The sequence below is a fragment of the Meleagris gallopavo genome, chromosome 8, assembly GCF_000146605.3.
Source record: "Meleagris gallopavo isolate NT-WF06-2002-E0010 breed Aviagen turkey brand Nicholas breeding stock chromosome 8, Turkey_5.1, whole genome shotgun sequence".
Lineage (NCBI taxonomy): Eukaryota > Metazoa > Chordata > Aves > Galliformes > Phasianidae > Meleagris > Meleagris gallopavo.
Genome location: NC_015018.2, coordinates 6,010,680 through 6,031,989, shown reverse-complemented (window position 1 = coordinate 6,031,989; position 21,310 = coordinate 6,010,680).

The following is a 21,310-nucleotide window of genomic DNA, read 5'->3' as shown; positions in this document are numbered from 1 at the left end:
TACTTTCTAAATGGAATTAATTGCCATTTATGTTCTTTATGTCACATCAAGATAGCTTCTTAAGACTTGAAGTGACAGGAAAGACTGGGAGGCCACTCTCTCCCAGTAGCTCCTGTTTGCATCTCCCACACTCCATAGAGGCAGTAGTGGTCTCATCTTGCTTAAGTGACCCTAGACTTTTTAGACCTGGGTTTGCTTGGTTCTGTGATTGTGAAATTTTGGAGTAAGTAGAGGTCAGAGCAGGTAAGACCCAAAACGGGAATCTCAAAAGGAAACACAGTGTGTATGAAATTAGTGAGAAAAAAAAAAAATTTCCATCTCTCTTGGCCAATATTATGTGCATATATTTGAAGGGCTTGGCAGTATTTTGAGAAGCCATTAGTGCAGTTCCCTTTTGGAATTACTGTCACTAAAAGCATTTAGACAAAATGGCCTTTTAAAATCAAGAAGTATACCCAGCCTATGGGAGCTGGCACTAGGACCTCCAAAGGAGCTCTTCTGTGAGTGGCAACACAGAGATTTGCCCTCAGTTGGTGATGGGCTCCAATAGAAGCCATGAAAATTCCCATCTGCAGCTTTTAAAAAGTACATTTTTTAATTAGTGAGACACTGAATCAGAGGACTGGGGCATGACATATTGCTCAGAATTAATGATGACCTTAATGTAGCCAGTGATAGCAGCCCTAGTGGGTGCTTGTTCGAAGGAATCTGTGAGGCATTTGTTCTAATTGCAGCATATGACATGCAGGCAAATGGATTTTTCCATCACTTATTTGTCCTTATCAGTGTCTACTTTCTGAAACCCTGCTTAGTTTTCTAGGTCTTTTCTGTTCCTTTGCTCATACTTCTTAACAACTCCGTTTTCCAGTCTTCAAGTAATTGCTAAACACCTTGTCATTCACTTGAGTGTTATCCAAAGATATTGCCTTGTTCACTGCCGAAGTGCTTGGAAAATTGTCAAGTGTGTAATACACAGCCCACCCTATTTTGCACGAGGCACTGAGTTACAACTCACAGAAGCTAAGGGACCTCAGACTGCAGAAATGAGTTTAAAGTTCAGGTTTGCCTCCTTTATTGCACCATTCTGAATTCCACAGGTAATCCTTTGGAGTCAGCATATTTAATGAGCTGAAACATCTTTCTCATTTATTTTATGTCTCTGAGATGAGAACAGGGTATCTGAGGCTGCACACAAGCGGAGGATGTCTGCCCCATCCAGCACCTGGTCAGGCTTTTGTTATAATTTCTCATCCGTAGGCAAACACAAAAGGTGACTTTCCTAAAGAGCTTGCAATGCATCAGAGTGATGTGCCACTGCTGGTTTTCTTCTTTGTAGTCAGGGACTCTGGATTGTCTTGGTTTGTTCTAACACTGGCAACCCTTTCAAACTCTGTCCTCTGCAGAGTAGGTTCTAATACCTTAATCACTCTTCTTTTAAAGGAATTCCCGGGAAAAATAACACACTTTCATTTTATTTGCTGTGTTGGTTTTTGTTTGTTTGTTTTTGATATATGTTAGAAATGTGCAATGGCTTGGGCTTGTATGGTTTTTTTTTTAAGGAAATATGCTTTTTAGCTTTCCTTCTTTTCTCTCATAGAAATACCGGCGGTGTCAAGTAAGGTCTTCCCTTTTAATATTGATGCAGATTGCTGATGATAAAAGCAAGATATGACTCATGTTACATAGAGAGAGAAGAAACCTCTCCTCTTCACAGACAGCCTGTGATAAAAGCACTCACTGGAGGCTTCTGAGATATTTGTATGATCAAGTGTGTAGCCTGACTGAAAAACTGTCTGTGGGAAGGGTAAGGAAGCAGACAAGAGTAGACTTAGCAGACTTAGCTCCATTGGGCATTTTAGCAGGCATTTGAACAAAGCTGAAGTTTCCTTCTAAAGGTAAATGTTATGAGACTAAAAATAATGGTCCTGTATCTCTTTCTACAGCAGTTTCTCAGAAGCGTTGCTGTGTTGTATATGAAAAAGAAGGCATAGGACTAGACAGATGGACTGTCATTACTTTTTAAGTATGTTTGCATAAAAGGGCACTACAAAAGAGACTCACGCCTCCTCTGGGAAGTAACATCTGAGTAGAAACGTTTGGAGTACAGGGTTGGATTTGATGAATGGAGGTTTGTACTCTCCCCATTGTGGCAGCTCTGTGGGTGCCTCAGCACCAAGCTCAGCAGGCTGATGTGCTGGAGGTGACAAGAGGCCAGGGGGATTAGGAACTTAGGGTGGTACTTGTGCTGAAATGGGATGCACAGGGAAGCCCTGCCCATGCTTCATACACAGCCTGATTGTTTGCCTAGTATGAAGGGAGAGCTACACAAGACAGCAAGCAAATTTGGCTTGCAGTTTTTCATGCTGTGCAAGTCAGAACCTGGTATTAGACTCAAATAACCACACTGAAACCCTTGGCTTTAGTCTTGCTGAGTTCCAAGCAGTAGGGTCAGCAATAAGGTTGAATACTGAGTCCCGCTGTCGTTAAAATTTATCGAAACTGAGTCTAATTTTCATCTGAGCAGATTTATACAAGCTGTGTGCATAGAAGAGGGTCACTGGAAACAAGCTGTTGCGGGTGACAGGAGTTGTACCATAAGAGGAACAGGTGAAATGAAGTAACAGAATGTAGCACTCTATTGTTAGGTTCCTTGACCACATCTGTGTTAGTCAATTACAGGCACACAGTGCACTCCTGGCTTCAGGCCCCCTGCAATGAGTGCTGAATGCTCCACATTAAACAGCCCCCAGACCTTGCTCACAGCAGGGCTGACGAGGGAGTATGGCCATCAGGGAATAACCTTCTCTCTGATGGAATAGCTAAGGCACACGTATTGCTTTCAGCTGGAAGAAGCTGTATTGCATTAATTTCAGGAGTTTGCTGATTATGTAGAAAGGAAACATATGTAATGTGTCTTTAACATCATTTACAAAGAGAAGGAGAGAGAATGGGAACACTAGCGATTGTCTGAGACTGAGGAGAAAATCTAGGCTGAAGGGCAATCTTATGAGGCCTGTCCAAATCCTCAACCAGTGTGTATGCTGTGCTTTTCTATGACAGGAAATTAATGCTGAGTTCCTGAGCAGTGCTTTAGTATCAGGTGCAGTTCTGCCAGTCCCTGTCCATAGGTCGATGGCTGGCCCTTACTCTGGGTTTGTTCTGTGTTATTTTGCCATGATACGGTGATTAGAAATGTACAGAATAAAATGTACTCATGCTAAAAGCTGTATAGCATTTTCCTCTGTATCATTTTCTTCCATGTACCTAATAAGAATAGAATACAAGTAATAATTGTACAGGGGGAAAAACATCTGTTGTGAATATGATATAGAAAAGATAAATAATTGCACTGAGTTTATAAGAACAATAAATGTACTGTATGTATTCAAGCTTGAAATGTGTTGCTATGGTAGAGACATTAATTGCTAAAATTGCAGCATGAGTGGAGAAAGGGCTCCAACATTTTTTCTGATTTTGGGGTGGAGAAGGCTCTGTTCTTTTAAAGTGAATGCACACCTGAATGCTTTTGGTTGGCACAACACCATTTCCACATTCCCTGGGCTGTTAATACTCCCTCCTGTTTACCTGCCTGCTGCTCCCATGGGTGCCTGGTGCAGCTCCAGACTTAATAATAAGGAAGGTAAATATTTCCAATTTGGTTTTATGTTTTAAAAAATAAGAGCTTCTTCTTCCAGCTTTTGATGTAACTGAAATGCCTGTTTTTAAACCACCCTTCAAGAAATGTGTTCTAAAGTCGGTTGTATTTGATAACTGACTTCCAAATTTAAAGATTTTTTAAGGTGAAGGAACATAGCCCTGCTTAACTGATCTAATTTCATTTTACAACAAGCTTACCCATCTGGCCTCTTCTCCCAAGTGACTAGTAATAGTACACGAGGTAATGGCCTTAGGTCACGCCAGGGGGTGTTCATGTTGGATATGAGAAAAAATTCTTCTCAGCAAGAAGGTTAACACTGGCACAGGCTGCCCAGGGAGGTGGTGGAGTCTCTCCCTGTGTGTGTTCGTGAGCTGTGGAGATGTGGCTCTGATAGAAACTGCTGGTGGGGATGGGTTGGGTTGGACTATATGGTCTTAGAGGTCTGTCCAACCTTCATGATTCTATGATTCTAAGATTTTAAAGAAAACATATTTTATTTGAGGGTGATGGAGCACGGGAACAGGTTGAGCAGTGTCCTTCTCTGAAGACATTAAAACCAAACTGGATGCTTTCCTGTTCAACCTACTGTAGGGAATCTGCTTTAGCAGGGGAGATGGACTCAATGATCTCCAGAGGTCCCTTCCAACCCCTAAAATTCTGTGATTCTGTGCTTCTCTGGGCAGCAGCAGCCTCATGTCCTCTGACGGGCCTCTGACCACCCCTGTGGTGAAGGAGGAAACAGCTGTGTCAGAAATAACCTGCCCTGTCATAGAGCTCAGATGTTCCGAGCTGATAGCTTGTTACTGGAGGTCCAGGTTTTACAGATGAAAACCGGTGTCAGACTTCATTTTGAATGTCCACGTTAGGAGAAAATGTCATTACGATCCAACTTCTCTGTGCCTTCTGAATGCAGTGGCAGCCTGCCTTGGACAGTGGAAGCCACTAAGGGGAAGCAGCAGAACATTTTCTTAGTTGCTTACATTTCTATCATATCCAGCTTAAATCTTGTTTTAAATAAAACTGAGATGTAAACAGGAACGCCAAATGCCAAACAGAATGCTTTTTCTAATTTTGATTCAGTGGAAAGAGAAAGAATAATCAGGGAAAACCCATGCAGAATATGCAATTTTACTCACAGAACTCAAGTATTGATGTACTATATTGATCGAGAAACTGTTCATTAAAAATCTTTATATAGAATATATTTTTATATTGTTTCTTTCTATATATATTAATAAAGAAGAAAAATAGATGCAGAAATATAGATGCACCCACATACAGCGTGTCTGATGCTGAGTAGGTAGTGATAGCCAGCTTTTATGGATGCAGCAATGGTGTCCAAATGTGAAATTATCCATAACGGTTTCAATGTTCAGACTCAGCAAACATCCAATTAAATTTTGGAACAGTGGAAAGAACAGCCACATTTTAGCTCAGGTTCTGAAACATGATGATGACTGTGTAATTGTCAATGAATAGTTTGCATTTTATATTTTTTCATTTCTAGAGTCATACGCAAATACAAGATGGCCTGCAATGTGGGTTGCTGTATGGCTTCCTTCCATAATGTTCGAAAAGTGTAAATCTATGTGTAAAGTGGGGAAAAGCAATCAAAGCCTTTACAGAATCTGGCGCCAGAATTAATGAAACACTGAAATAAAGGAGAGGAGAGGAGAGAAGAAAAGAGGAAGGAAAAAAAAAAAAGAGCGAAGAGGTAAGATGAGAAAATAAATTTCTTTTATCAGTCTTCCTTGAAGCTTCATTTGGTATTTCAGCATGTGGTCCTCCTCAGCCACGTCTCAGGCATTTTGTCTAGTGAAGATTATATGAAGCTTGATAACTTCAATGATAATTCCTCGTATAAATACTGTTGTGCTTTTTCCAAACCTTCCTTCCATTTGGGTGGTTTATGAATACGATACACTATTTTTATTAAATGAAAGAGCTGCTAGCAGAACTCTGAAGAGACCTTATTCATGCACAGTGCAAGGGAACGAACAGAAAGTCAATTAGCTAGCTGTAAAATTCTCAGGAAAGGCAATTTTGGGGGGGATAAATCCAAAACTGAAAGACGAGAGGAAGCACGCTGGGTCTGGGTGATTAAATTTTACTGTGTAGTCTGGAGAGTAGCAGTTATGTGCCATGAACATACACTATCATGTTAGTAACCCGCTCAGCACTAATAATTTCAGCAATAAAAGGAGTTTTAATTAGGGGCTGGTCAAACCAGATTGAAGAAGCTTGGCCATACCCCAAACAGGCATGGTGCAGCACTCCTTTCAGACAGCTTTCTAGGCAAGCTGGTAGCCAGCCTTCAGTGTTAGTTTTGGTGACTGCATTGCCAGTAGTGCTTCACTTGAAGTACAGCCTCGCTGGTAGTGAAGAAGCTGTCCTGCATGCTTAGCTGGTGAAAGGGCGCTGCTGTTCCAGACTCTGGGGAAGGGATAAATAGCTGCTTCTGCTTTCTTTTTTCCTTGTGAAGGATAATGCTGTGCTGTTCTTCCCATGAGAGGAAGGGAGGGTATTAGATGCATGCAGATGAAAAACAGCCTCTCGTAATTTGCTCTGATGGAGTACACTTATTTTCTCCTCTTGGTTTGTCTGGAAAAAGGCATCTGGTGCTTGCATTTTCACTTGCTCTGCTGTTGACCTCAGTTATGTTTGCTCATTGGCTGATTATTTTGTTTGCTTTAAGATATGTTTCTTCTTCCCTCTCTAATGTCTTGATGTATTTTTCCAAGCAAGTGTCTGTCTGAACGAGCTAATCTTGGTTCTCAGATGGGCAGGGTGCATTCAGAGCTGGCAGACAGGGAGCTGAGACAGAAAGACAGATCTTCAGACAGCTGGGTTACTGGGGAGAGTTGATGAGGGGTCTCTGAAGGAAAGTCACGCCTTCACATATCCAAGAACCGAGAGATCAGATGGCACTGGTAGCCAAACGGGGCATTGTGCTGGCTGCTTGGCTTGCCCTGTTGCTGTAAGTGATGGCATAGCAGCTGGGCTGGCCCAAGTACAGCTGCTAAGGGCACATCACTGGAAATGACAGCTACAGGCAGTATCTGGAAGCAGCAGCAGAGTTATGGACATTAAGACTTAGAGAACTTGGGCATTATGTTTTCAGGTACACCCTGGCTATCTACATTTACATTTCATTCCAGCATGTTGGGAAGGAAAACATACCATGAGTGGGTCCCGGCAATGCAAGTTGATATGGTGGGAATGCTTTTAACATTGTAGGGTTTGGTGGAGGTCAGAAAATTCCTATTCAATACGTGCTTTATTGTGCTAATCTCAGTCTGTTTTCCATAGCACTTTCGTAATGGTCTCCTCTGACATTTTAATTTGAAAAACTGTGAACCAGGAAGTTTTTCTGACCTTTTCAGATTTAATTTGCACAGTCTCAAGCAACAAGTCTTCCACTGGGAACTCATTTCATGGACTAAGTGGGCAAGCCTGTGCTTTGTTTCATTCCCGTTCAGCTTCAATTTCCACCCAGCAGCGCCAGCCCTTCCTGCTTTCTCCTGCTTGCAGTGGTACCAACAGGTGCAAAGGGGAGAGGCACTGTGGGGGTCCAAAGCAAAGTCACATCCCAAAGCAGTAAGGATGTAGAACAGTAGAGGGAAAAACAAAGAGAAAATTATATCTACATAGATTTTAGAGTCTGCCACTGGGTTGATATTATTACTTTGTTTTCATTCCTCTCTAAGAGATGAGGCTCTTCTGATACTTTCCCCTCTGGTGTAACAAAACCGTTCAATTAATAAGAAGGAAGAATAAATAGAAGCAAAGCTAAAAGACAGACACAGAGATGCACAAAGTTGAAATCAGTTCTTCCTTTTGTCACCCGCTTGGGAGTAGGGTCAGAAGTTAGGGTCAGCCCTTGGCCAGCTGTGGAGCCCTGAGAAGCCCTTTGCCAAGGCTTCATCATGGCTCTGGCCTCCTCTACTGCTTGTGCAGGAGGACCAAAAAGGCAAAAGACTGACCAAGAGTAGTGCAAGTATCTGCCGTTCTCTCAAATAGACAGTTTTCTAATGAGAAAAAGCAACACAACTGGGAAAATAGGATTGCAAACTTGAACTGCTTCTGATTTTGGCCAGAAAGTATCTATTATTTCTATAGATGTGGGCTTCAATTTATCATTTTAATATAGGTCAGTTTTCAAGTTGCTGCACTCTTCAGACCTACCATTTCTAGGTTCAGCTCTTTATAGGTCCACAGCAGCAAACTGTTATTTATTCTTGGAAAATTGCACTGGCAAAAGTAAAAGGTGAGCTAACATTTGAAGAAAAATTTGGAAAGCCACTGCAAGCTTGAGAGACTGGAATTGTGGAAGTGTGTGTCTGTGTTCATATATCTTGCACAAGCTTGTAAATATGTGCTGCTATCACCACTTCCCTGACATGGCTGTCCTAAGGTGATGCTGATCTCCCAGAAGTGTTAATTGTCATATGAGACTGGCTGTAAACATGAGGAGTTATCTGGCAGTGTCAGGTTAGTGCAGAAAAAAATGAAATTTCCTTTCCCTGTATACTTAATGCTATACTTCTTTAAAAAAGCAATATCTTTGTATTCTAATGATAATAGGCTTTTCATTCTTGATAACTCGAATGTTTAATATCCTGTCCAACTGCATTTTAACCGCTGCACCATTTTTAATTGCATAAAATACATAACACGTGTAGTGTAAGGGAAAAGCTTTTTTTTTTCCCCGTGAGAAAAGACTCTCATATATTCAGAGGCCCACTTGAAAGTGTTTTCAAGCACACTTTTTGAAGAAAAATGAATTTTTTCAGAATATAAATTTCCTTGATTGCTACTCAGAGCTCCTCTAAACAGCTAAAGGGAGGATGAGGTGTACTAAGTGAATGCTGCAGTTTTCACTGAACCTTAAAGCAGACATAAAGCATTTGCACACTAATATAGCTGCAGAGACTCTGTTTATAATTCCAGCTTTTCTAGAATGGTCCTAGTGCTAGACTGCATCATCTGTAAAAGAGGGAAATACATTCCCAACAGTCTCTGGCTAGGAAGTGGAAGCAGAACAGTCTCCTGTTCATTTACATGAGTGCTGGGTCACAGGAAGGGCCTGGAAGGAAGATGGTGTGATGTGTTCCAACAGCAGTAAATAGCTTGGGCAGAGGTTTTTCTCATTGCTCTTACTTGATGATAATGCAGCAGGTGTTGGTTGCGTATTTCCATAAGCTTTATAAAGCAGTGGCATGTGCCAAGTTCATCATCAAAATACAGCCTTAAGTCACAGAAATGGCTGGTTGGTTTGCTTGTTTTTGTTGTTATTTAGAAATTATGCATTTGATTTTTTTTTTCTTTCTTTGCTGTAGAAGTATGCTATGTTGTTTAAGTTACCAGTATATCAGGATAATAAGCTAAGAAACACCAAAAACATAAAGGTGCACATTTAGTTCCCATTGCTTTTTCTTAGAGCCACTTACAATTAATGGTTGCAAATGCACTGCCTCAATGTTGGCAGAAGTCTAACAGTTATACAGGGAGCCGAGCCTAGCATCTTTCCTCTGGGACCTGTCCAGGGATTCTACTGATGCCCAAAAGGGTTATTCCTATCCCATATATAAGATAAAACAGGCTTCCAAGTCTAACAAACATTCTTACTTTCACTAAAGAAAGACACATAAAGGTTTTATTTTTCCTTTTTCTTTCCTTCTACATCATTTTGTAATTAATGCTCACGCTTGACTAGAAAAGCCAGGTGTGCCGAGCCTGGGTTGTGTGAAGATTAGTGCCGTGGTAATGAATCAGCCTAGATACATGTCTGTAGGATAAATGATGGACTTCAGTTAAACAGTTAGTAGACAGTCCATCATTCTGCTCATTTACAATGTTCTATCACAATCCTATGTTTAGAGCAGGGAAAAGTTACTAAAATCTACAAAAAAAAAAAAAATCACAAAAAGAAGTTACTGTTTTTCTTTCAACAACATCCAGTAAGTATTTTCACCAGATAAAAAGTTTTATAAAACACTTTCTTAGTTCATGATCTTTTCTGCTTCTAAACATGAATACTACATAAAGCTTTCTTAATATGATGAAAAGGCATTTACTGATTCTCCTAGGCTTCCTAAGGGAATAATGCAGAAAACAAAGCCAAAGCAAACCTTTATCATTTCATAAAAGCCAGATTGAATTAAGGCTTCAAAAATTTCAAGTTCTGCTCAGAATTTCTGCTGCTTATTTACCTTACCTCCTTATCACATTGGTAATAGTACTTTAATTATGTAAAGCAGCACAGGAGAAAGGTAGATCCCAATTCCAGATCTTCAAATTCTTCCTTCGCAAAATGGTTCCTGGAACTTGAAAGGACAGAGAAACACTTTACCATGAGCACTTAAGTCTTTTCCTCCAACTGTTTACTACATTTATTGTTAACAAAAGGAGGAAATGGCCTTGTAATATATATTTATACTTATTCTATAACAACCTTTAAAGCAATATAGACTTGTGCCACTATAACCTAACAAAATGTTTGCCCCTAAGGTGACAAAAAGCCACCTTATATATTGAGCAATATATGCAGCTGTTACTGATGCTGAAGTAACTGGTGTATGAGATCTTCCCTAGGACACTGATGTATGAGAATATGGAGAGACACAAATTTCTGCAAAGCAATAGTTTAGCTCAGAATTTTAATATAGAGAACACCAATCTGAATTTTAATGACTGCATCATTTTTATCCTGCCACTTGTGGGGAGGATGTGAGAGATTTCATGAAACATTAATGGCCCTAACTGCAGTCTTCTCCTTTTAATTTTTTCCTTCTCCATCCTCCTGATGCGATGTAAAATACAAGTTTGGGCAGTGGAGCAGCTTTCTGCACAGTTGTGTGCTGCTTGCGTGGTCTTGCAGAAGTGGCTGTGGTTCCCACGTGGGCTGAGAGCTTTGACAGGGAGAAGGGAAGGATGGAGGAAAGCTCGTGCAGATAACAGAGTGTAAGCTATTTCTGAAATGGTCTATATTTCAGGGAGGGTTAAATAAAGGGCCGACTAGGTGTTCTCCAGTAGTCTCAGTAGCACCTGTAGGTTCCCTCTGTCTGGCTGATTAAAGGAGGAATTTTTAAATAGATGGGAAGTGACAGCAATGGGAGCTCCTCGACCCCAGGAATACAGGACTTGAGAAAGAGTTAAGAAAGGACTAAATGCAAACCAGAATTTATAAAGGCTCTTTGGTGCAGGGGCACACCAGGGAGCGGCGAGATGTCTGTAAATGCTGGATGTGACAAGGGCACTGCTGGGCACAGCCCCGGTCAGGAATGGATTCTACCTGCTGCCAGTCTATCAGCTATCATTGCGCACAAGGATTTGTTGGCATTTGACAGTGTTCTCTCACTTTATAACTTTCCAGGAAACACACAGCTCCCAAGTGAAATGAAGAACCTCGAGGCAGATTAACATAGTTTAACGCACACGCTGAGGCCAAGCATATTGGGAACCTGATTTGTGAGATGTTGTAAAAAAGGAATAAATTCAGGACTCTCTGCTCCAAAAGATGCATATACTTGTTCCTTAGTAAGAAATAGGAAGCCTACTACAAACTTAAGGATGCATTGTGTGATGCCACAATGTAGTGACTGCAATGTAGCAACAACAGACTCAAACACTGACTTGTTTATCATCATCTAAAGGCAGCATAATGCATATATTTTCAAATGTGAAGCCTGTAACCACATAGTTGTGACATTTATATGCCAAGCTATCTGTGATTCTTTGAAAACCTTTCTCACTAGAACAACACAAGTATGGTTGACTCTTCCAAGAGCCAGACACCCAGAGCCAGAGCAAGGCAGTTTTCTTCCCTGGTCTTTTGGTGACAGGATACAGCTACAGCTAGGGATACACTGTGTGAAGGAGAGGACTGCTACCTTAAACTTCAAGCAGGGGGTTATACAGAAAGGTGGATAGATTGCTGAAGCCTTTAGCTATGAAGTTTTGCTTTTCAGTAAATGCTCTTTTAGGTTTCTGTGATGTTATGCTCTGATTCCAATTCTGGTGAAGGCTGGTAGGTGCCCTGGGTGTGTTTCAGGAAGCATGAGGAACATGGGGTTTCCATTCTGTGCAGTACCAATTAGTAATGGCTCTGGTTCTGCAGGGCCGTGTTTGGTGAGCATGGGTGCACTGAGCAGCTGGAGAAACAAATGGTCTTGCAGTGCTTAGGTGCACTGTGTAGCCATCAGAGGGTGAAGTCTGCTGGTCAAACAGATGGATGTATGCATCAACAGGTCTGATGCATATTTAGATGTAGTCCATTACAATGATCAGTTTTGGAATAAGTTTGTAAGTGAATAATCAAGTCATGTTTTCTGTGCAACACCGCACTGCTAGTGTGCTGCAGAGCTGTGATAAAAGCGAGCGCAGAATAAATCAGGTCACAAAGAAAGATTGAAATAGAAGTTATTCCAAGCTAGCTGTGCTAATTAAGTGCACTCACACATTTCACCATCATTAAGATGAGACACAGTGGTAGAGCTCAATGTATGTGGGAGTTCATTTAGATGCCTGTAGTTCCGCCTTCTTTTTTAACAAGTGCTTCTTGAATTAAATGGAAATCTCTAATTCTAAAATGATCTCTGATTGTGTCACAACAAATACATACATTCCAATACAAAAAGAAAACATTGTCTCTTTATATTGTTTTCACTATTGTCTCAGGTTTTCTTAACTCTTTCCTTAACTCAGTGCAGAAAAAGGCAAAGTTATTATCAGTGAATTGCTGTTTACAAGTGGCATTTAAACAAGTCTGGTATAATAATGCTGCATAATTGGTTTGAAATCTGAGTTTTCCTACAAATTCAGACACACCGTTTTTGTTTTTATTTTTGTTTTTTAATGGAAATGAAATGCAGAGAAGAGTGACATTCTGTGCTAGCCTACATGATTGCATTTCTCCAGACTTCGGAGAAATGCCCTCAGAGAACCAGGGACAACATTGGCAGATGTGGGGCTTCTATGGCAGGGTTGCTCCTGGGAGAAAGGCACTTGTTCTGGGGTGAGAATGGAGGAAGATTACAAAGAGGAGGAGACTAAAGGTAAAAACAGAGAAGCTCAGAAAGAGGGAGCTCCTCGGGGCTGAGTGGCTCAGTCGGACCATCAGCACCCACTGCCTCTCTCAGGAGTTTTCACGCAGTGCCACAAACCATGGCTGCATCCTATGCCTGGCTGGGCAATGCTGCAGGAGGAATGTTTGCCTTCAGTATTACCAGAATGCAGAAAGCAATACACAGGGGGTCATGCCTCGGTTGCTGTAATGTTCTTTGGGAAAGCAGGAAGCACTTGTAACAGAAAATGTGCAATATGAGTGATAACGGGTCACAGGGATTTGGTCCTCCAGCAGTACAACCTTCATTTGTTTTCTGAGTGTGAAACGGTTGTGGGAGGAGATAATTAATATTTCACTGTGCCAAAGCTGATGGTTGTAGAACTAATGAGAAAAACCCAAAGTTTGGGAAGCAGATTAAAAGGAAGGACATAACAACCAGGAACAAGCAAGTAGGCTAAGACAAAACTTCCTGTACCACTACTTTAAGACCTTTTGTTATTTCAGCTAAGAACAGACATTCTAAGGCAGTGTCTGATTGTACGTAGGCAGTCACAGAAAAACAGCCAAATAGACTTCTGATTCCCTTTAGAACTTTGTATTGGTAACTGGCAGCTTTATCACATTGTGCGTTAATTACATGTAGGGCTACATTTGCATAACACAAGAACTGCCATTTAAAGCAAATATGCACTCAGGTTTTCACAAGAGTTCAGCATTTTTATTAGATTTCAGAAATATTTTTTTCATAGACATCAAAGCCCTATTACAGAACTAGAGAATTCTGTTTGTCCACATGGGGCTGTGCTTGCAGCGGCAATGCCTGCTCCACAGCAGTTTGTACAAGCTTTGCTCCCCCCACACCCACGACTGGCAGTCGTCATCTTGAACAAAGAACGGGATGTTTTGCTGCTATAAGCGTAGGCAAAGCTAAGATCTAGTTTTATTGCATTCACCTTTCTTTTTCAGCAGATGATGTGCAAGGAATAACTTAGCTAAATTATGCCATTTCAGAGCTGACTCTCTGGGTGCTAAGCATCTCCACAAATATCCTAAGAGGAAAGAAAAATACTAAGCAAATGTTCAATGAGTAATTTGGACTGGGAGTGTTATGATTAATGACTTAGCTGCTTGATTACTGATGCCATCCTCTTCTTTTCTTGTTGTACAAGAGTGCGGAGTGCTTCTCACCACAGGGAGTGCTTGGATGCCTGGGGCTTCTGAGCTGATACACAGTTAAGTTACTGGCTGGTCACAAAAGAGATGTGCACAACGTTTTTCATCACAGACAGGCTGTACCTTGGGCCAGGAGTTAGTGGCATTTGCTGCTGCAGGTTCAGCTGAGAGATGTTGGGGCAGTGCTGGTGACAGCTGTGACTACCACCATGATGATCTTGGATGGAAATGGAAACCATCACAAACCTTCCTACGCCCATTTCACACACTGTGTGTGGCACATTCTACATCTGTTACAGTTCTTTGCAGTGCTGCCTGTGAAGCTTGCACATGAAAATATCTTGCTTCTCGGGCCATTGCCACTGCTTTATGTCTGTGTGTGGTGCTCCCAGCTCTGCCTGCAGCAAAGTGCTGCACTGCTGCCTTCTCGGAATGGCCTGACATTTAAATAACTGCCAGAGTAGTAAGAAAAATAGGAAAATGTTGAATACATTGGTTGTTTCCAAGTCCATTGCCAAGAGTGCAATGCTGTCTGTTCTGACATACTGCTGGCTTGCATAATTCCGTTGCTTTTTTACTTTTCTCTGAAAATGGATAATTCTGCTTATAATTCTGTGTATAATTGCAGCCTTACATACCACAGAGCACACTGCCCTGACACTGAGCTGTTCAAGGTTTAAGTCTCACACGGGCTCTGACTGTGTTTGGGGATCTATCATCTTCATGGAGCTACTTGTTTCTGTAACCAATTCTTACTATGTACTTGCCCTTAGGAGTTTTTATTGCTGGAGATCCAATTTTCGAAAGTCACCTGCCCATTAAATGCTGGTTGTACAGTTTTTGATCTAAATTTTGTCCTCATATCCCTAGTTTAATTTTCCATAGACACAACTGACTTCAGCTGAGTTGCTCCAGATATAAATCAGTGTGATAGAAGGGAAGATTTGTCCTTTTCCTGTTCAACCAAAATTGCCTGGTTTTAATGCCTGGGAAACTATAATCTTCTGTCTTTCTGACTTGCTCGGTGCTTACCAGAATCCCTTGAAATCTATGACAGAGATAAAATCATCCATCTAGCTTGCTGTGTTAGTGATGTAATCCCCATCCTTGCACTGGTACTTGGTTTCCAGTCTGCTTTGTATTTCCATGTTTTGTTCTCCATACTTGCACCTAACAGCCTTACATCTGTATGTCTCTTGCCTTTCATTTTTGCTTTCCTAACAATGTACTTTTTTCTGCAATGTTTGTTCATCTGTCTCACTTTATTTTGAAGGCCTTTTCCATGGACTTTTCTCTTGCACTGGCATTTCCCTCTAAAACTCTCAGGCTCAGTATCTTTGATCATATTTCCACTCTTAACCAATTGTTCAAAGCTTTTTGATCTGCATGCCTATTCCAAAGTAATCTTAAAATGTTAACTCCCCAACAATTCAACTGCTCTTTGAGTCAGCAGGTAGAAACATGTCTAAAGGGCTGGACCTGGCAAGGCACTATTTCTGATACAAGCCAGAATACCATTGACCTTCTTGGCACCTGACCACGCTACTGGCCCATGTTCAGCTGAGCATCAACAAATACCCTAGGTCCATTTCATCTACACAGTCTTCCAGCCAGTCCTGTTTAATATCTATATTGATAATCTGGAAGAGGGGATTGAGTGCACCCTCAGTAAGTTTTCAGATGACACCAAGTCATCTGCAAGAAGATACTGTGAAAATTAAGACAAATATCCAATGAGCTATTACCTTCATAGAATGAATAAAAGCACCTAGGTAGTAACTTTATAATGTGAGATACTGCACTGAGGTCATCCACTAAGCTTGGGTTCAGTGTGTGTAACTGAAGGCAAATCACTTCAGTGTCTGCTGATCTGTTTTGTCAGGCAATAATATTTCCCCAGTAGGTCACCCCTTATGGATCTCTAACCTCCTTCTAGTTATTCCCATAACTATGGGGGGGATGTAATGTACAGGTATCATTCCTTTCAGTGGTCTTTGGGTCTAGCATGGGAAGATCTGCAGGAGGTCACCTGAGCATAAAGCATGAAGATGCTGGAGAATATTGGCTAAGGATCACCTGATAATGGAGCAGAGCCTGCATTTGTAATTGAAAACATTTTATTTGTGGAAGAAAAATTCTCTTTGACGAACTTACTTGCAAATAAGCCTCATAGGAGCCTTCATCACAGCTATAAGTAATATTTACTGCAACCTTGACCACCTGTAGGCTCCACTGTTCTGCTGCACTTACACTGAGCTCCTGTGGCGCTGATACGAACCCAGCCCTTGGTGCGAGTGGAAGGAAGCAGCTAAGCAGCAGCTGGGCACTGCACAGCCCAGATCAAATCTCTCATCAGATGATGGGCCAGTGATCTGGAAAGCGTTATTTCAAGGTTAAGTGCATAGTCTGAAGATGTTAGGTGGGAGCGTCATCCCTGTGTTCATGTAATGCACACATAATAGGGAGTTAGATTTACAGTTGTACTTAAATAGTCACAACTTCTCCTCAGTAAATGTAGTATAGATTAACTGTTGAAAATATTATTTATTGATGAGAAACAACTGGCAAGTATTTGAGCACAAGCCTCTGTGTGTGTGTGTGTGTGTGTGTGTGTGTGTGTGTGCAGACCTGGTGTTGAATTATCAGTGGAAACAGCACTTTAATAAGTATGTAAGGATAGTCATTAATAGCACATGCAATTCCACACTCCACTGGCTCTGCCAAATACAATGGAATTATCTGTAAGGCTAGGATAAAATCACAGCATTAGACTTAATCTATACGTAAGATTAGGGAGAAAATGCTAATTTCTTCTTGTTGGTCTCCCAATGTGAAAATCTGTCTGTCCTGTGAAGATGTACAAATGCAGATCTTCTGTGACAGAATAGCCTGAATAAAAAGTAGGAAGAAACTATTGCTGAACAACAAAAAAAAAAACCAACAATATTCTTTGCATATCTGAAGGTATCTTAGTCATCTGCAGCAGAAAGTCAGAATATTTTTAGGAGTAGGGTTTTACTTTATGTCTTAACTCTCACCAAATAATATTCTTAACAGCATATAGAATAATATATATACACGGGAGGTTGCATCTGAAGATGTTTTCATGAGAATTAGGTGAAGCTGTTTGATAGAATCAGCAATTTTTTTCTCAATATAATAAAGAGTAATTCTTCTTTTACCATTCAACCAATGAATCTATCTCATCTCACATCAAACTTACATGAGATCTGCCATCTTTTGATTTTTTCTTGTATCATCTTAGAAGTTGATCTAGGGCTGAGTCAGCACAAACTGATGGTGAACATGATGAGAAACTCAGGAACAAGTTCTGTGAGAAAGGACTGTCAGCTGTTCACTGTTCAGCTCTGACTGCACTTAAGAATTTCTTCAAGTGCATCATAATTTTGCTTCATGAAGCAGTGAAGTAACGTAGTTCCATTGCAAAAGCTCAGCTTTGTCTTTGTGTAGCCGAGCTAAGACTTTATAAAGAAGGAAAGCTCCTTTGCTGGGACATTAAACCCTCTTACATTTGAAACTACTGTATATGATTATTGGTAAATTTGTCATAATATTTGCAAGGCTGAGGTTCCTTTTGTAATTTTTTGAGAGATTATAACATGTAGACTTAGCACACTGTGATAGGCGATATTCTTCACTGTCTTAATCTATTGCATATATTTTTTTTTTCCTATCAATAGACTGAAATTCTTTTATTGAGGAAGAAATTAGTTTAAGCATGCTAACGGACATAATTCTCTAATAGCAGTTGATGCCTCCATAATAGATTTAGTTTATCTTGCATTGCTACATTGTCTCCTTAAGGTGCTCCTTAATTATAGCATGGAATTAGATGGTTGGCATTACACTTCTGGACTCTGACCTCATGCTGAAGCTGCCTCATGTCAAGTGAAGTCAGCTCAAAGTTCCCATTAACATCACTGTACAAAGTCTGTGCCAAAAGGACGCTGTTAACATAAGGGCCTTAGGAGGTTTGGAGGCTTGTGTATTGCCTACATGGGCAGAGAATAATCATGAGCTGGATCTCTGCCCCATGAAATGCGTGGTATAAAGAGGGGGAGAAAAGGGAAGGAGGATTGCGCATATAGATCCCTCTTTATGCTGTTGTCTTGCATTCTGTACAGGACTTTTAAAAAATACTACTGGGCTCAATTTAAAGTAATATTTTAAATGAAATTTTAGGGTGCCTATAGTTATTTTCAAAACCTGTCATGTACAGATAGGTTATTAAATTATTGCCTGTATCATAGAATGGAGGAGAACAAAATTGATGTTGTATAAACAGTAACCCAATTTTGTTCTTATTAAAGGCTGGGACTGTAAAATTGGGATCTTGACATGAGACATCACTGTTTTGATTTCTACAAAATAATCTATTCCACATCTTGGTTGTCACTGCTCTGCATACCTGCCAAGCTTTGAAAATCTTCGGGCAGCTTTCAGAAACTCAGGAGTTATGATCACCAAAATGAAAATGGGGAGAAGCGTGTGGGAAGCAAGTGGAGGTAAAGAAGAGAGATGCTCTAACATCCTTCACATAAATAGAAAGAGCAAGTTTGTTTCCTCTCTCCCTCACTCCCCTCACCCCCGTTCCCTGACGCCCTGTTGCCAAGCAGTTACTCCTCAAAAACATTGACAGCATTTTTCAGGTGACCTTTCCATGTAGGATCACAACAAACTTGCAGACATGGCTCTGCTACAAAGTTTGTGACATATGCCAAAAAGTGCTAGAACTTAATTCAACTCATCTGCTAAGTGCTATGTCTGAGGTGTTGCTGCCTTTAAGAGGATGAGAGAAGGACGAGAGAGGCACTTCTGAGCATGTGAGGGAAGCCTCCTCAGGGCAGAATGAGATGCTAAAAGGATTGTGGGGTTAATTAACCCCAGGTAATGAGGTTAATTAACTGGATATCAGTTACGATATGGCAGGGTACTGATGACTCCTTTGGTTCTTGTATTGTGTCACAGATGATTCTCTACTGCAGGCAGAGGGATTCCAGAGCAGTGTCTCATTCAGATTTCACTTTTGTCAGTGAGAGTAACAGTCTGATTAGTTTCAATGGTGAGAAATCATTTGGGTGACAGTGATTACAAAATGAAGGAATTGGAACTGCAAAATAAATGTAATGATTCTCAAAAGCAGAATTTGATTAGAAAGTAGGGTCTACTGGGATTGTTTTGGTTGACTGAGTGTACGAAAAACCAGCACCAAGGAAGCTACAACAACAAAGAAACCTTGATGAAACCAAAACCAGCAGTTATTGTGACAGATCGGATCGAAAGAAAAACAGTAAGCTACTCTGGTGCAAGGAAAAGAGGAACAATAGTAGTAGGAGAGAGTAGGACTCTGCTGGGAGCTCTGAGAGGGATGGAACAACTCAGCAAAAGCATAAACAAGATAAAGACGAAGAAAGTGTAAACAAGACTAGCATGGATGTGTTGAAATGAAAGTGGAGCAGCTGAGGCTGGTACCTCCCTGCCCCAGGTCCCTCTCCTCCACCCAACTGCCATTTTTCTCCAAACCAGGCTGAGAGCTCTACTTTTCCTTCAGATGTGATTTAAGTTGCTTGCTGGACCCAGGGGCTGGGTGTGTGCCTGCTGGTTTGCACAAACACAGTCTCTTGAGGAAAACAGGGTAAGAAATAATTGGGAAAATTATAGAACTTAATTGAAAAATAGAAGAGATTGCAGAGCTTCCAGTGATATCTCCACAACTTCAAAATCACGCAAGCAAACTGCAGCTCCTTGTTTGCGCCAGTGCTAGATATATGTTGTTAGTCCTGTGTGGCTCTGAGCATGTAGCCAGCATGTATTCCCATGCAGCAAGTGCAGCTCAGGGCTCACCTTCTGTAAGGAGATCACCGCTCCCAGCAGCTGCTAATAGCCATCCCTGCCCTGAAATAGCCCTAGAATTGCTAATGATGACTGAGGCCAATAATATCAGGCTTTTTTCCTTGCTAGTAAAAACAGTTATTTTCACTATAAGATGCAGTGCTTGCCAAAGGAGAAAAAAATTACAATTTTTACCTTACCAGGAGTAATTTAGGAAACTGGAGTCATTTTGGGAACACACTCCAACACAGCTGGAAATGCATTAAAGGTGTTGGTGTCGGACTTTACTGAAAATAATGGTAACTATTAGTAGCCGAGTGGAAAGGTTGTGTTGCACTAAGGGATCTCAAGCGTACTGGCACCAGAACGTTCCAAGAGATCTGAGCAGTCACTGCAGTGGTGAAAGCTCAGCAGGACGGAATGCACCTTGGCTAGGGACTTTGGGTAATGCTACATTTATCCTTCCTAAACAGTAGTTTTTAGTAAGTGTGACCTCAAAGATTCACTCATGTGAACTCATGTTTTTTGTCATTTCTACCCAGCTGTGCCATCCCATGCCTGTCGGTAGTGATTGCAGTGGTGCTCCAGGGACAGACAAGGTGATCAGTGGCAGCAACATGTTGAGAATGAGTTGGTGTCACCCTGTGCAGTGCTGGGGTCTTATCTGGTAAAAATTCACCCTCTAATGGTGCTGAGTTATTCCTGCTTTTATCAAGGGCACAGAAGTTCTTGTCTCTCTGTTGAGATGTGTTGGGAGGAAAGGGTGTGTGCCCCTTCCGCCCATGGCTGCTTGAAGATTATGCTTGCTGGCAGCAGGAGTTGCTCTTGCTGAAGAGGACTGCCTCCCATTGATGCAGTCCTGCCAGCATGCTATGGCACAAGCAGCTCAGGAGGTGACAGCAGGAGCCAGACTCAAGGAGACATTGCAGAGCCGTGTGGGAGTGCACACACATGCACTGCACAGGGGGTGTCTGGTCCAAAAGTGATTTTAGCAGTAGCAGAAGGATCTGGAACAGAGGCACTGGAAACTGCTGTGATTTGTCTCCAGCACAGGCACCGCTTTGCCCTGAAGTACAAGCCTCCTTCTCCTGACTCTTGCTCCCTTTGCTGCTGGTGGCACTGCAGATGACCCCTGTATCCTGCGCTTCGCTGAGCTAAGATCACAGCACAGGCAGGGGTAGAGTGGGACAATTTAGCCTCATTATCAGTACAAATATGCCCAGCTATACTTTGCTATTACATTGGGATTATGAATAATTAAAACAACACATCATCTTTAAAGTACATAAACAGTACATTTCAGAATCCATTAGCCCTTTAAAAATAATTGGGTATCTTCTCTTCTTTGTTAAATTGCAGCATTCAGTAATTCACACTGGGTGAACCAGTCATTAGTGCAAATTATGTTTAAGAACTAAAACTTAAATATATTCCATTCTCTAAAGCCCTTCCATGGTTGGCAGGAAAATGATTGTGCTGCCAGTCACTTGATTTGGGAGGCAGCGTATTAAGGAACCCCTGGCAGATTTTAATTTGGTGCTCTGAGCTTATGATGTTTC